Consider the following 14,311-nt stretch of genomic DNA (forward strand, 5'->3'; position numbering starts at 1 on the left):
CATGAGGCTCAAGGTCCGGACCAAGCTCCTCCTCAGTGGTTCTTCTGGATGCCTTGGGCATATCACCAGGCCCAAGGTGAACCCACAGTACCATCACGTTCCGGCCCGTCGGAACATAGCGCACCGGAGGCCACTGTTAGCCGCCCCCTCCAGCGGGTACAGAAGCATCTCCTCTAGTGTCGGACCCCCAGGGGTTCCCAGACCCCGACGTACCCCCTGACCAGGAATCTCTACATGAACCAGTCATGCCAGGTCTGTCATCCTCCTCGTCACCAGACGAGGCAGTAGCCGGTACTTCCTCATCGGGTCCGCCCCCTATTGACCTCCAAGCTCACCAGGACCTTGTGAGGTGAGTTGCCTTAAATATCAATCTCCAGGTGGAGGAGGTCCCGGAGGTTGAAGACCCGGTCATAGACATACTGTCGGCGGATGCGCCAACTCGTGTGGCTTTGCCATTCATCTATTCTATCCAAGCCAAAGCGGACACCATTTGGCAATCTCCAGCATCTGTCCCTCCCACGGCCAGAGGCGTGGAAAGAAAGTTCATGGTACCCTCTAAAGGGTACGAGTACTTATATACCCATATTCCTCCATGCTCTCTGGTAGTTCAATCTGTGAATGAGCGAGAGCGCCATGGCCAGCAAGCCCCCGCCCCTAAATCGTGGGAGGCTAGACAGATGGACCTGCTGGGACGTAAAGTCTACTCTGCCGAGGGCCTCCAACTTAGGATGGCTAACCAACAGGCCCTACTAAGCAGATATAATTATAATACCTGGCAGTCAGTGGGTAAGTTCACTGAACTGGTCCCACAGGACTCCTGCCAGGAATTCCAGGCCCTTCTGGAAGAAGGGAAGAAAGTGGCACGGACTTCCCTGCAGGCCTCACTCGACGCTGCCGATTCAGCGGCCAGAACCGTGGCCTTGGGAATCACGATGAGGAGGATTGCATGGCTGCAAGTATCAGACCTACCTCCTGAACTGCAACACACCATCCAGGGCCTTTTCTCTCAGAAAATGGACCCTAGACTCCAGAGTCTCAAGGATAATCGAGTGATTATGTGTTCCCTCGGGATGCATACCCCGCAAACCCAACGAAGGTCCTTCCGTAGCCAGCCTCAGCACCCTTACCCCCCACCCAGGCAACGACAAAACTTTGGCAGAAGCATGGTCGCAGGAACCGCTGACGGCAATCGGGTACCCAAGGGGGCCACAATAACAGTCCCCCAAACCATCAGCAGGACCCAAACCAAACTTTTGAAGGTGCGCCCGAGAGCAGAGCACCAGTCCTTCCCCAGGATCTGCTTCAGTTTTCCAACTGCCTTTCCTTCTTCCTCCTTGCGTGGACCCAATTAACCTCGGATCATTGGGTTCTACGCACGGTGGAATTCGGATATCACCTCCAATTTATTTCACCCCCTCCCTCTCACCCTCCTTCCCTGTCCCTCTTCAGGGACCCTTCTCACGAGCAATTCCTCTGGCAAGAGGTTCGTACGCTCCTTTCCATCGGAGCTATAGAGGAGGTACCGGAGAAATTAAGGGGCAAGGGATTTTACTCCCGATATTTCCTAATTCCCAAGGCAAAAGGAGGTCTCCGACCCATCCTGGACCTGTGCAGACTCAACATGTTTTTGAAAAAGTTGAAGTTCCACATGGTATCCCTGGGGACCATCATCCCGTCCTTGGATCCCAGAGACTGGTATGCTGCTCTCGACATGAAGGACGCATATTTTCACATCACCATTTACCCGCCGCACAGACAGTGCCTACGGTTTATGGTGCACCGCCAACATTTTCAATTTGCGGTCCTTCCGTTTGGCCTCTCTGCCACCCCGCCTGTGTTTACAAAGTGCATGACTGTAGTGGCCACCTTCCTCCGTCTTCGGCGAATACATGTCGTCCCTTACCTAGACGACTGGCTTATTCGCGGGACCTCCGAGGCCCAAGTCACCAGGCACGTTGCCATCATCATGGACCTATTTGAGCAGCTGGGCCTGATGATCAATCTAGAGAAGTCTACTCTAGTGCCCACTCAAAGAATAGAATTCATTGGGGCCATTCTAGACTCCAAACTCGCAACAGCCTGTCTGCCACAGCTGCGGTTTCAGGCACTAATTTCGGTTATAAAAAGCCTTCAAACTTTCCCGACGACCTCGGCGCACACCTGCCTCAGCCTCCTCGGTCACATGGCCGCATGCATTTTTGTAACCAAGCACGCCAAACTACGCATGCGTCCCCTTCAAACCTGGCTCGCCTCAGTTTACCGCCCACTCAGAGATGCCATAGACATGGTGATCACCATTCCTCAGAGCATCTTGGGCTCCCTCAGCTGGTGGCTAACTCCTTCCCTGGTGTGTGCAGGAATGCTGTTCCATCCGAGGCAGCCCTCAATATCCCTAACGATGGCGCGTCGTCTCTCGGCTGGGGGGGCGCACCTAGGCCATCATCGCACGCAAGGCCTCTGGTCATCTCAAGAGCTAGCGCTGCACATAATCATCCGGGAGCTAAGAGCAGTCCGCCTGGTGTGCCAGACGTTCCAACAACATCTGCATGGTCGTTGTGTTTTAGTGCTTATGGACAACGCAATGGCCATGCACTACATAAACAAGCAGGGAGGGACTCGATCCTCCCCCCTTTGTCTGGAGGCGATCCAACTGTGGGAATTTTGCATAGCCTACTCGATAGACCTTTTAGCATCGTTCCTCCCTGGGGTCCGGAACACCTTGGCAGACCATCTCAGCAGATGTTTTCGGTCTCACGAGTGGTTGCTTCGCCCGGACGTTCTACATTCCATCTTCCAGAAGTGGGGCTTTCCCCACATAGAGCTCTTCGCTTCCCGCAACAACAGGAAGTGTCAGAGGTTCTCCTCCTTCCAAGGTCTCGCCCCGGGCTCAATATCGGACGCCTTCTTCATCTCTTGGAAGAACCACCTGCTTTTTACGCCTTTCCACTCTTCCCACTGGTGCACAGGGTTCTCCTAAAGCTTCGCAGGGACAGAGCTCGCCTGATCCTGATCGCCCCTGCGTGGCCTCGGCAACACTGGTACACCACGTTGCTGGACCACTCGATAGCCAACCCGATCCCCCAGCCCCTTCATCAGGATCTGATAATGCAGGACCACGGCAGGCTTCACCGCCCAGACCTGCAATCCCTCCATCTCACGGCATGGCTCCTTTATGGTTAACCCAATCAGAGTTAGGCTGCTCTGCCCTGGTGCAAGAGGTACTCCTGGGTAGCAGAAAACCTTCCACTCGGTCTACTTACTTGGCCAAGTGGAAGCGGTTTTCAAGCTGGTGTCAAACACTGAATGTCACACCTACTATGTCCCGTCCCCACTATTTTGGACTACCTCTGGTATCTTAAACAGCAAGGCCTCACTATCTCATCTTTGCAAGTGCACTTGGCGGCTATTTCTGCTTTCCACCCCGGAGAAGGTACTCACTCCGTCTACTCCCACTACATGGTCTCGAGGTTCCTCAAAGGAATGGAGCATCTATACCCCCTAGTACAATGCCCCGCCCCTTCCTGGGACCTCAGTTTAGTCCTGATGAGACTTACATCCTCTCCATTCGAGCCATTGGCAACCTGCTCACTCCTATATTTGTCATGGAAAACAGCCTTCCTTGTAGCCATCACATCGGCTAGGAGGGTCTCTGAGCTTCGGGCTCTGATGATGGACCCACCTTACACGGTGTTGCACAAAGACAAGGTACAGTTACGTCCACATCCGGCATTCCTCCCTAAAGTAGTCTCGGCCTTTCATCTCAACCAGGACATATTCCTCCTGGTCTTCTTCCCCAAACCGCATACATCTCGTAGGGAGCAGCAGTTACATTCGCTCGACATCCATAGGGCACTCACCTTCTATATCGACCGAACGAGGCCCTTCCGCAAAACGCCCCAACTCTTTGTTGCAGTGGCAGACCGGGTGAAAGGCCAACCCGTCTCTTCTCAGAGGATTTCGTCCTGGGTAACGGCGTGCATCTGTGCTTGCTAGGATCTAGCTCATGCCTCTCCGGGTCATATTACCTCACATTCTACCAGGGCCCAGGCCTCGTCGGCTGCCTTCTTAGCTCGAGTACCTATTCAGGAGATATGTCGAGCAGCTACAAGGTCTTCAGTACACACCTTCACTTCCCATTATGCCCTGGTGCAACAATCCAGAGACAATGCAGCCTTCGGCTCAGCAGTTTTGCATTCTGCAGTATCTCACTCCGACCCCACCGCCTAGGTTAGGCTTGGGATTCACCTAATTGGAATGGATATGAGCAAGCACTCAAAGAAGAAAAGACGGTTACTCACCTTTGTAACTGTTGTTCTTCGAGATGTGTTGGTCATATCCATTCCAAAACCCGCCCTCCTTCCCCACTGTCGGAGTAGCTGGCAAGAAGGAACTGAGGAGCGGACGGGTCGTTAGGGGTATATATTCGGTGCCATAGCGGCGCCATGCCAGGGGGCGCCCAGCCGACCCGCCAGGTGTTGCTAGGGTAAAAATCTTCCGACAAACGTGCACGGGGTGCACGCACGCCTAATTGGAATGGATATGAGCAGCACATCTCGAAGAACAACAGTTACAAAGGTGAGTAACCATCTTTTTCTCCGCAATGGCATTATGTCCTTGAGTGCTCCTTTAGCATCTCAATCATCCAGAGGCCCCCATGGTTGTTTAGCAGGGTTCCTGCTTCTGTTGTATTGTACTTTAAAAAAAAAAAATTTGCTCTTGTTGAGTCGTGCGCTAGCTGTTCTTCAAATTCTTTTTTGGCCTTCCTAATTATATTTTTATATTTCATTTGCCAGAGTTTACGCTCCTTTCTATTTTCCTCACTAGGATTTAACTTCCACTTTTTAAAGGATTCCTCTCTGATTCTCACTGCGTCTTTTACTTTGTTGTTTAGCCATGGTGGCACTTTTTTACTATGTTTTTTAATTTGGGGTATAAATTTAAGTTGAGCCTCTATTATGGTGTCTTTAAAAAGTTTCCATGCAGCTTACAGGGATTTCACTTTTGGCACTGTACCTTTTTAATTTCTGTTTAACTAACTTCCTCATTTTTGTGTAGTTCCCCTTTCTGAAATTAAATGCTGCAGTGTTGGGCTACTGTGGTGTTTTCCCCGCCACAGGAATGTTAAATGTAATTATATTATGGTCACTATTACCAAGCGGTTCAGCTACGTTCACCTCTTGGACCAGATCCTGTGCGTAACTTAGGACTAATGATCGAATCCCCTATTACTAATACCTGTAATGATGTGTCATTTTACAAATGTACAGTGAATAAATTCCATAATTTGTCTTTGCCAGCTGTGAACAGAGGATATCAGTAAAAAGGAAAAGAAATTAAATGGTATGGGGACTGTGTCACCTTAAGAAGAAATTGTTGAGCAGTTTACATTTAAACTACTTCAAGTTTCCTCCTTTAAAAATCTAACCTAATGGGACACCTTCAAATTCTGAAAAATGATAGTTTCACTGTGACTAGAATTTTGAAGATAATAATGAGTGATAGGTCTTGGTTTTTTAAAATATATATATACTTTTATTTTAATATTAGATTTGTATGCCCACTCTCTACCTGAAAACAAGTTCTCTGCTCTTCTTGCTAGTGAGCCACTTATTCTGGTTTACAGCAGAAGTGAACTACGGCAATGATTTTCTCAGAACTGTGTTGACATCAAAGAAAACAATAAAAAGAGCCACATTAATCTTTCCATATCTTTCAATTAACATTTGCCAGAAATAGTGTATTTTAAGCTTTTATTAGAGTGTTTTTAAAAAGAGAAGAAAAAACAAGCAAGTTTTAACTTTTCTTCCTTTATTTTTTTTTTTAAGTAGCTGGGATCAGCATTCTTCTTTCCCCTATATACTCTTCTAGCCTTTGTCTGAAACCCCTGACACAAGAGTTACTCATTTGTTAAATTCAGTAGCATCAGATGTGAGCGCAGGCAGGCATGTGGCTGTGCATGAATGGAGAAGAAGTGAGTAACTTTGCTAGGTTAAACTTCATTGACTTTAAATATGCTTGACTTTTTTTACTCCTTTTTATTAGGGTGATAGCAATATTCCCTGTTGAAAGGGAATTTAATGGACCCACAGTCAGATTGGAATGGGAAACTTACCTTATGAAAGGAGACTCAAAGAGCTTGGCTTGTTTAGCCTAACCAAAAGAAGGTTATGGGGCATATGCTTGCTCTTTATAAATATATCAGGGGGATTAACATTAGAGAGGGAGAGGAATTATTTAAGCTTAGTACCAATGTAGACACAAGAACAAAGGGTACAAACTGGACATTAGGAAGTTTAGACTTGAAATTAGATGGAGGTTTCTAACCATCAGAGGAGTGAAGTTGTCTGGAACAGCCTTCCAAGGGGAGTAGTGAGGGCAAAAGACATATCTGGCTTTAAGACTAAGCTTGATAAGTTTATGGAAGGGATGGTATGATAGAATAGTTTAATTTTGGCAATTGATCTTTGATTATCAGTAGATAAGTCTGCCAATGGTCTGTGATGGGATGTTGGATGGGATGGGATCTGAGTTACTGCAGAGAATTCTTTCCAGAGTTCTAGCTAGTGAGTCTTACCCAACGTGCTCAGGGTTTAGCTGATCGCCATATTTGGGATCGGGAAGGGATTTTCCTCTGGGGCAGATTTGCAGAGGCCTGGAGGTTTTTCGCCTTCCTCTGCAGCGTGGGGCATGGGTCACTTGCTGGTGGATTCTCTGTAGCTTGAGGTCTTCAAACCACAATTTGAAGACTTCAATAACTCGGACATAGGTTAGGGGTTAAGTTTTGTTTGTGTTGCTGTACTGTACTTGGCACTGGTGAGGCATCAGCTGGAGTACTTGTCCAGTTTTTGGCACCAAACTTTTAAGAAATTATGAACAATCAATAGATCCAGAGGAGAACAACAAAAAATAAGAGGCTTAGAAAACATGACCCTGTAAGAAAAGGTTGAAAGAATTGGGCATGTTAGGGTACGTCTACACTGCACGATTATTTCGAATTAGCTTAAACGATATTACAAAAACAGATCTAAATGGGATCACGAAATCGATTGTTTGCGTCCATGGTCCAAAGCTACCATCGATTTCAGGAGCGGTGCACTGTGGGTAGCTGTTCCTCAGCTATCCCATAGTTCCCACTTCCGGGTTGAGAGCACAGTGCCTGATGGGGCAGAAAACATTGCCCCGGGTGGTGCTGGGTACAGCCTCACCCCTCCCTTTGTGAAGGCAGCAGACAACCCTTTGGCGCCTTTTTCCCGGAGTGCATTGAGCAAACGCCATAGCACAGCAATCATGGACCCTGAGATCACAAACAGTATCCTGACCGTTGTCAACACCTCGCGTACTCTCTGCCAGCAGCATTCAGTACACAGAGGGTGACATTTACAGTACTCAAGGAATTATTTATTTTACTTCTCTTTCACGTGCTGGGGGGGGGGGGGAAGAGAGACTGACGAGCTGTTCCGTGAACCACGCAAGACACCGTGTATTAAGCTACAGACATTGGGCGCTCAGCCAAGAATGCAAATAGTTTTCAGAGACTGCTGTGGAGACTGGTAGCTGTAGTCCTCATTACCCCCTCCCTCCATGAGCATCCGTTTGAGTCTGAAATTGATTTAAGGAGCCGTTTAACTCGATATTAATGATGACGTCGTGTGAACGGGTACAGCGTTAAATCGGTATATCGGCCATTAAACCGATTTAAAGTCGCAGTGTAGACCTGGCCTTAGTCTAGAGATGAGAAGACTGAGGAGGGACATAAGTCTTTAAATATGTAAAAGGTTTATGGTGATCAACTGGTCTCCATGTTCACTGGCGGTAGGAGAAGTAGTAATTGGCTTAGTTTGCAGCAAGCGAGATTTGGGTCACATGTAAGGAAAAACTAACTTTCCTTATAGGTAAGCACTAGAACAGGTTACCTAGGTAGGTCAGAAAACTCCTTCATTAGAGGTTTTTAAGAACAGGTTAGACGAACACCTCTAAGGATGGTCTAGTTAGACCTAATCCTGCCTCAGCACAGGGGGATAGACTGAAATGATCCATTGAGGTCTTTTCCAGCCCTGCATTTCTGTGATATCCTTGTGTAGGGTAGATGGACACACCATATACTGTATAATCAGCAAAGAATCCTGTGGCACCTTATAGACTAACGGATGTTTTGGAGTCTATAAGGTGCCACGGGATTCTTTGCTGTTTTTACAGATCCAGACTAACATGGCTACCCCTCTGATATATATACAGTATGTGATCATGAAAGCCAACATATTTTATACATAGGTATAATATTCAGCTGCAACTGAATTCCATGGGAGCTGTGCTTTGAACATATAAAGTGCTATATTATGTTAAATATTCAAGAAAATCAGATCTAGGTATCTCTAACTGGATACTCAAAACTATTGGATTTTTTTAACCTTAAGCTTGCTGTGCCTTAGTTTGCCATCTGTAAAATAGGAATAATAAGTACTACCTTCTAGGAAGGTACTTTTTTAAAACTCTATTTGTCGGTTAACAGTTTAACTGTTAATGAGTTCACAATGAATCTACCCCACATATATATATTATCTTCGTCAAGTGCCTTTACTGACAACAAAAAACAGACAGTGGTATGTGTAAAACCCACTTTTTTGTGTAACCTTTTACATAATATCCCTGAGCCGTCCAAAAACAGAAGTGGTCTGATTAGAATTTCAACTCTGCTGATGATTTTTTTGTTAAGAAAAGCTAACATGTTTACATGCTCTGATGTCAGTCTTGTGCGCAACCAGTTAACAGGAAGGCCAGCGTTGGAAAACACACTTTCTGCAGGCACAGATGATCCTGGAATGCACAGGTAACTCTTTGTCAGTTTTCCACGCCTTAGAAAATGCTGTGCATTAACCTTGCACCACTCCCAATGGACTGTATTCCAATGAAGGTCAAGGCTCCTTGAAGTAGTTTTCCAGTTCATTTTCTATTGCATTCTCCTCACTCTCCTTTTTGCTATAATCTTCACCTTAAAGCATCATTATGGCACACTTCTCGGTTTCATACATTTTTTTGGTGCTGGCTCTCAGCTCATCCAGTTCAGCACTTCTTGGTTCACCCCTAGCACTTGGAGGTTCTTCTATTTCTAACAGCAGTGCAAGTTGCAGAAGCTTTGATTTAGCAGCGATCTGGGCAACAGGCGAAAGAAACACGTGTTTATGGCGTGGGTCTAACAAGGAGGCAATAAGTGCAGGTTTGGGAGTTATGGCAGGATCGTTGGGTTTCATGCGATGCTCCAGAGAGCGATGAACAGCAGCCTTGAAATCAGTGACTTTTCCATTTTTGACAGGAGCTTCGCTTCTGAGGTGAGTTTGGAGAAGAGTGTTGCAAATTGGATAAATATTTGAAATTGAAACTGACTATTCAGTAGACATAGCAGTTGTAGTGCATTTTAAAGTGGAAAGTAGTGGTAAGATATAAGAACATAAGACTGGCCATATTGGGTCAGACCAAAGGTCCATCCAGCCCAGTATCCTGTCTGCCAACAGTGACCAATGCCAGGTGTCCCAGAGGAAGTGAACATAACAGGTAATGGTCAGGTGATCTCTCTCCTGCCATCCATCTCCACCCTCTGACAAACAGAGGCTAGGAACACCATTCCTTACCCATCCTGGTTAACAGCCATTAATGGACTTAACCTCCATGAATTTATCTAGTTCTCCTTTAAACCCTGTAATAGTCCTGGCCTTCACAACCTCCTCAGGCAAGGAGTTCCACAGGTTGACTGTGCTGTGTGAAGAACATCCTTTTATGTGTTTTGAACCTGCTGCCCATTAATTTCATTTGGTTGCCCCTAGTTCTTATATTATGGGAACAAGTAATATCATATCCCCCTTAGTCTCCTCTTTTCCAAGCTAAAAAATCCTAGCCTCTTTAAACTCTCCTCATATGGGACCCGTTCCAAACCCCTAATCATTTTAATTGCCCTTCTCTGAGCCTTTTCTAATGCCAGTATATCTTTTTTGAGATGAGGAGACCACATCCTTACGCAATATTCAAGATGTGGGCATACCATGGATTTATATAAGGGCAACAAGATATTCTCTGTCTTATTCTCTATCCCTTTTTTAATGATTCCTAACATCCTGTTTGCTTTTTTGACTGCGCTGGCACACTGCGTGGACGTCTTCAGAGATCTATTCCGTGATGTTTCCAAGATCTCTTTCCTGATTCGGTTGTAGCTAAATTAGCCCCCTCATGTTCGTATGTATAGTTTGGGGTTATTTTTATCCAGTTGCATTTCTTTACATTTATCTACATTAAATTTCAATTTGCCTTTTTGTTGCTGCCAGTCCTTAATTTTTGTGAGATCCTTTTGAGTTCTTCACAGGTCTGATTTGTCTTAACTATCTTGAGAAGTTTAGTATCTATCTTCGCAAACTCTGTGCCCCCTCGCTGTTTTCCCTTTCGCCAGATCATTTTGAATAAGTTGAATAGCTTGGTCCTAGGCTGCTCTTGGAACACCACTATTTACCCCTCTCCATTCTGGAAATTACCATTTATTCCTATCCTTTGTCCCTGTCCCTTTAACCAGTTCCTCAATCACTGAAGGATTCTTCCTTTATCCCAATGACAATTTATGTAATTTAATTAAGGCTTTGGTGGGGGGCCTTATAAGAGCATTCATCTGTGGACGGCCCGGCATCGATGCCGCGGGGTCCTGGGCCTGTGGGTTGGGCCGGTATTGGGTGTGTGCCGTGTTTAGTGTGTAGGGTAACCCTGGTCGACGCTGCGGCCGGAAAAGCCGCTTGGGCCTGTGGAGGCGGCTTCATCTCGCCGCGTGGGGCGCCCTTAGGGAGGCTCCTGTTCTGGACGCGCGGCTCTGGGCCTGTATTAGGACGGGGGCTGTGATGGGCACCGGCGCTGTCGGGCAAGCATTTCGGACGGACTGCAAGTTTAGGGCACTCCTGAGTGCGGACCTGCTATCGGAAAGGCTCGTAGCACCGTGGAGACGCTATCTGTGGTTATGGCGGGCGCCTGAGCCATATGTAGTGGGTGCCCTGTACCGGACGCTGCGGGGGTGGAATTCCTCTGTTAGGGGCCTGTTGCGGCGGCGCTCGGCCCTTTATGAGGGGCTCGCCTCGTGGCGCGGCGCTGGGGGCGCTGTTTAGGGGGCTGTGGACGCTGGGCGGAAAGCCGTGGGGCCGTCGTGGAGGCGGCGCTGGGCTATATGTGCGCCTCATAATAGTGGACGCGGCTAACGCTGGGCGGTTAGGGGGACTGTGTATGGAGGCTCCGACTCGACATCTCGAGGAAGGCGTTATTAGGGGGGCCCTGTTGCACGAACGCCTCCGGGTTCGGCCGCGCCTTAGGCGGCCTGTTGGACGCGGCCGCTGGGGCGTTTAGGGGCCTGTCTGGCACCCGGCGCTGGGCCCTTAGGCGGGGCCTGTGGAGGCGGCGTGGCTTAGGGGCTCCTGGACGCGGCTCTACGCTGGGGCGGTTGGGGGCTGGATGGACGCTGCGAAGCCGTCGTTAGGGCATGTGGAGTGGATGCGATCGGCGCTTGCCCCCCTGTAGGGGGCTGTGGAAGGCCGTGCGCTGGGCTTAGGGGGCCTGTGCACGGCTGGCGTGGCGTTTGGGGCCTGTGGACGCGCGCGCTGGGCTTAGGGGTTCCTGTGGACGCGCGCTGCCGTTAGGATGCGGCCTTCCGAAGTCACCAGATACCCTTACGTGGACGCTAGCGGAAGCCCGCTTAGAGAGATGACTCGCCGCCTCCTTATGGGGCGGCGCTGGCCATCTAGGGCCTAGAAGTGACGCGGCCTGCGATCGCGCCCCTCGACGTAGGGGGGCCTTGGTGGCCCGGGCGGCGTCGGGCCTCATATTAGGGGCCTGTGGACCGCTGCGAAGGCCGTCCCATCCGCATATATCATACCACACTTTAGCAACACGAGCCAACATAAGCTCCTGAAAAGGACTGACCGAGCGATCCGCGAGAGCGACATCTCTCTCACAAGAGACCGCGCACCGCTCCGGCTAACCTTTGTGCACGGCATCCTCTGCTGTACCTTATAAGCGCCTCACGAGCGCTGTTGTCCATATATTTGGTTGACGCTTCAAATAACGTCTGAACTAGATCTTAGTCAGACATGATTTCCCTTTACAGAATAACCGTGTTGGACTTTTGCTGAACAATATGTTCTTCTATATGGCTGACAATTTTTTCCTTTACTGATGTGTTTCAACTGATTTGCCCTCGTCGGTAGTGATGTATAAGACGCTCTCGTCTGTTAATTCCTTGCGCTCGATCTTCTGACTTGATTAAGTTTCTCCAACAATGGACTGTTACTCGTCAATGCTCTTTGTCTCGATATCAGGAGCGGCACTTGGTTGTGTAGGTAGCTCCAGCTTCTGATGTACTTACAAACAGCGTTGTGTTCATGATACCTTTTTGAGATTTTTGGCTGTCTGTTGCTTAACATCTCTTTATGTTGGCTTTGTCTTACTGACATTATTTCCTTTATTCACATGCCAGTTGTTTCATCTTGCAGCTGAAGTGTTCGGGGGCTCAGATTGGTTTTGTCAGATGCTATCGTGAGCACAACTTTTATGCCCATCTTTGCTCACTGACATTTTCGAGTGGTCGATTTATTCGAATTGCCAGCGGTTTTACACAACTGGATCAGCAAGGTCGCTTGCTTACCTGAAGCTGTGTTTGTTTCTTAGGTGCATTTTGCAGGGTGCCACGGATGCCTCGTGGATGAGGGGAAGTGTCGCTAATTGTCTATGTCGTACGCGGATCCCCGCACTGGCCCCTTCCTCTGTAGCAATCACACACTCTTATCCCACCACCTAGATACTTAAGAACTGCCTCGGGGACACTGAGGCACCAACACAGTGTTCAGAGCAAACATTAAGAACAGTCCCAGTTCGTCACAGTCTACAACAGCACAATCCACACTACTTGAAGAAAACACATCATTTATGGCTAGCTGCAAAATATGGGCAAAACAACTGACAGATTCCCATGTAACATACCTTGGTGTGTTGGCGAGCACAGTGTTGCTTGCATTATCTTGTACGCACACCAAGACATGGCCTAACAGACCCCATTTGTCCACTGTGACGTTTAATTTTTCAGCAAGGGTTTCCACTGTATGTAGTTCTGCCATACTTTTGGTTTATAGAACTGCATATCGAAGCTCCCAATTTTCATTATAATGGCAAGTGACAGTCATGTACTTTCTGTAATTAATGCTGTCCAGCAATCAGTGGTGAAAGTTACTTTAACGGCGTTTTCCAATTTTTCCCAGACAGACTTCACACTGTCCTCATAGCACTTCTCTGGTTGCGAGGTTATAGTCTGTCTCACAGGCACACAGTATTCAGGTTCTGCAAAACTCATCAATGCACAAAAACCTGTACCTTCGATGACACTTACAGGCAGCATATCTGTAGTGATCATGGTGCACAATACCTCTTAGTTTTTTGTCACATTGTGTGTGCCATTTTCTTGAACTGCCAGAAATGTTGTTTGATTTTTGCCTTTTCACATGAAACAGAGGGATGTTTCAGCTTCAAATGGTTCAGCATTACTCCAGTGCTGTTTGCATACTTCAGCTGTGTATTACACAGTTTACATTTAACAGTATCTTCTGTTATTTTTGTGAAATGATTTCAGGCATTACTCCTTTTCAATCGCTCCATCTTCACTATGGAACATTAGTTACCAAAAATTGCGATAACCTACATGATATTGTTTGAAGGTTTAACGCTACCAAAGTGTGACATCAGTTCCATAGCAATGGTCCTGACAATATGGAACCTAGTTCCACATACTCTGTGAAATGGTATTGCTGCGGCGTTTTTAATGTGCACATTAGGTGTTCAAATGTTAACTGAATACATTACTGGTAAGACTGATGCTTACTGGTTAACATTTTACATCTGTACCCCCTTCTCTCGCAGGGATGCTGTGAAAATAAATTCATTAATGTTTGTGAAGCACTCCAATACTACAGTGATGAGCACACCATAGAAAAGCTTATGAGGAAATTAATAATTCTGGCTTCAGAGTAGGTTTTGGATAGTGTGTAGTAAATGAGACATGGAGCCACACTCTGAATAAGAAGAAAACAAAATAATGGATAGTTGTTTGTTAGTTGAGCTCTCTTCATCCTGTGCACTGAATCGGGTAGGGGTCTTGTAGAAAAAATAGCATGTGATAGTGTAAATAAAGACTGTCATCATAGTGTATGCGCACAAGGGAACTGAATAAAGTTTCATTTCAGTAGTGGCAATTCTGAACTTTTGAGTGCTTGACTTTGGAACCTTAATGTTCTTTTAATGTAGA

The 14,311-nt window shown here is 47.3% G+C and overlaps 1 protein-coding gene and 2 pseudogenes across 8 annotated transcripts in view; 1 reads left to right on the forward strand and 2 right to left on the reverse strand.

Moving 5' to 3' along the window:
• Positions 1 to 14,311, forward strand: part of CABIN1 (calcineurin binding protein 1) — a 222,795-nt gene that overhangs the window by 120,810 nt on the left and 87,674 nt on the right. The window lies entirely within an intron of this gene.
• On the reverse strand, positions 8,492 to 9,482 carry LOC142045851 (uncharacterized; annotated as a pseudogene).
• Positions 12,187 to 14,055, reverse strand: LOC142045852 (uncharacterized; annotated as a pseudogene).

This window comes from Chelonoidis abingdonii, chromosome 22 (genome assembly GCF_003597395.2).
Source record: "Chelonoidis abingdonii isolate Lonesome George chromosome 22, CheloAbing_2.0, whole genome shotgun sequence".
In the NCBI taxonomy this organism is placed as follows: domain Eukaryota; kingdom Metazoa; phylum Chordata; order Testudines; family Testudinidae; genus Chelonoidis; species Chelonoidis abingdonii.